Source organism: Zingiber officinale, chromosome 1B (assembly GCF_018446385.1).
Source record: "Zingiber officinale cultivar Zhangliang chromosome 1B, Zo_v1.1, whole genome shotgun sequence".
Taxonomy (NCBI): domain Eukaryota; kingdom Viridiplantae; phylum Streptophyta; class Magnoliopsida; order Zingiberales; family Zingiberaceae; genus Zingiber; species Zingiber officinale.
This window is the reverse complement of record NC_055986.1, coordinates 124,636,862-124,639,380: the sequence shown is the minus strand read 5'-3', so window position 1 is coordinate 124,639,380 and position 2,519 is coordinate 124,636,862.

Sequence of the window (2,519 nt, the reverse complement as noted above, 5' to 3'; positions counted from 1 at the left end):
GAATGGATTGTGGTTAGATTTCTTAGTTTAATTCTGTTAATTGTGTCAATTTGCTTATGTTGATGCTTTTGATTGAATTCTTGTATCAAACTTGATTCCCCATGTTTAAATTGCACATATTATGCTTAATTAGTTTGATGCACGCAACATGTTCGATCAATTGCTTCAACCATTAGTTAGGTTTAATTTGATTCATTTTAGTTTGTTTAATTCTTGGTTTGTCTTGTTCTTTTAATTTCATTAAGTTCTAATTTTGATTGAATGTAATTAGGTTAGGTTAGATTAGATTTCTTTAATGCTTTAGGGTTCGTTAAATGCTTACTTTATTTCATGATACTTTTTATTTTCTGCAATTATAGTTAGGTTAGACTTAGCTTTTATTACTTGCATTGCCTTTCATTTACTAGATTATGTTTCATTTAATGCTTTGTCATTTCATTCTTTAGTTTAATTGTGTTGATAGTTAATCCATAACGTAGTGTGACAATGAGTTGTGGATTAATTATTCACACTCAGTTAGATTTCATTCCAACATTAGATTAATTTCCTACTTGCTTTGATTTTCATTCGTTAGATTTAGAATCAAAATCCAAAACCCCCATTTCCATATTAAAAATCTCAAAAATAGGAATAATATACAATCCTAGATTATCATCCTATCGTTGCTTTCATTGGGAGAGGACCTCAGTCATTTCTATACTACATTAGTGTAGTTAGAGGGGGTTCAATACTTAAATTCTTTTGATATCATTTTCACAATGAAATCAGTCACCCATCGGCCGCCAGTTACCTTCGACAATGTTTGTCTTCGTGGTTAGCCGTCTTCTCCCTCACAGAGATAGTCTCTTTTCTTCCTCTCGTGCACACTGCCACCGTCACCGCGCCGCCTCCCCTCTCACGAGTGGTCTCTTAGCTCCACAGTCATTCAACAGTTACTTTTTATAGTCGTCACCAGCCACCCTCGACCCACTCCAGTACTGCGGGCGTCATCGTTCCATTCTGTGACAATTACTTTCGTGCCACAGTCAGCTGTTGCCTTCATGCCACAACTAGTCGGCCACCACGCTCCCCTCCTTTCTGGTGTACACAGTTGCTCATTGGCAGCCTCTCCATTGCAGCAACCAGCCACCATCGCCGGTCATGATGCCCCCGGCCTCTCAGTCTACTGACTTTATCGACTACGCTGTTTCTCACTCTACCATGACCTTCATACCTTCCGCATCGCAGACGGCATCACTATTGTCAGATCTAACTATTCGGCACCTTGCCTTCAGATGTAACATAGATTTGATCTTCGACTGCCACTACAGTCTTCTCTTGAGGCCGATCCAACCCTCGATTCGCACTGTCATACGCTTTTGATGTGAACCAGCCTTCCCTAAGTCACTGCTGTCATGCACCTCGCTATTGTGTTCTGATCTTTGAGCCACTGTTACTACCTCACGGCCTGTGAGCCGATATATGGTGTTCTGGCCTCCGTGCCATTATTGTGTTTCAACCTTTGTGCCACTGTCATATTCCAGTTCCTTGCTGCAGCCGACTCTATGCTATCAGATCCTACTCCTCATTCGGTTCACATTCATCTACTTTTTTAAGTCACGACGACTCGATCAATGTCACTACCAACTCACCGGTCTACCAGAGAGCGCGTCCTGGACCAGGGTACGTCACCGTAGTAACTCTTCATTCATTTCATTATTCTACTATTTAATCTATTTCTTATATATTTGTAGGATCCGCCTCGAGTATCGAGGTGTTAGGGACCCGGGAAACCTAATTACTTTCTACAAATAGAGTTAACCAAAGATCTTCTGAGAGTTGACCAAAGATCTTCTGATGACTTAGACAATATAAAAAATTATTCAAACCCTTTCCATCTGAGGCATGATGACTCAGTTAATTTTCTTACTACATGATTCTAATTATTCCGTCTTCTAAGCTTATAGGCGGCGGGATCAGTAGATCTGAGTGAATTTGATCTCAGCCCTTAGTCCTTGATTTCAATATAAAATTTATTCAAATCCAACTAGTATAAAAATATTTTTTATATAAAAAACATTGTAAAATATCCTCTTTATATATACTAGTTGAACTCACCAATTTGATCAAAATTACGTACGACAGTAATTACCATTGAGATATATATGTGTTGATGTATTTACTGTCATGCACTAAAGAGGATAGGTGGATAAATACAATACAATAAAATACACACATGAAGATATACATACCTACAAGCATGCATCTGCGCAGATGCTTTATTCTAGATCACCATAACCAAACCAGATGGATAGATAGATAGATAGATAGCACAAGAGAACATAAACACTTGATTATGAACTAGCCGTCGATCAACCATCGATCGGCCTGTCGACCGGCCGACCACCACTATCCGGTCACCCTGAACTGCTCCGGGGCCTTCTCGCAAGCATCTAATTACCTTGACCAACACACCTCCCCGCGAGTATCCAGTCACCCTAACCTGCTCCAGGCTTCCCCATGAGCATTTGGTCACCTTG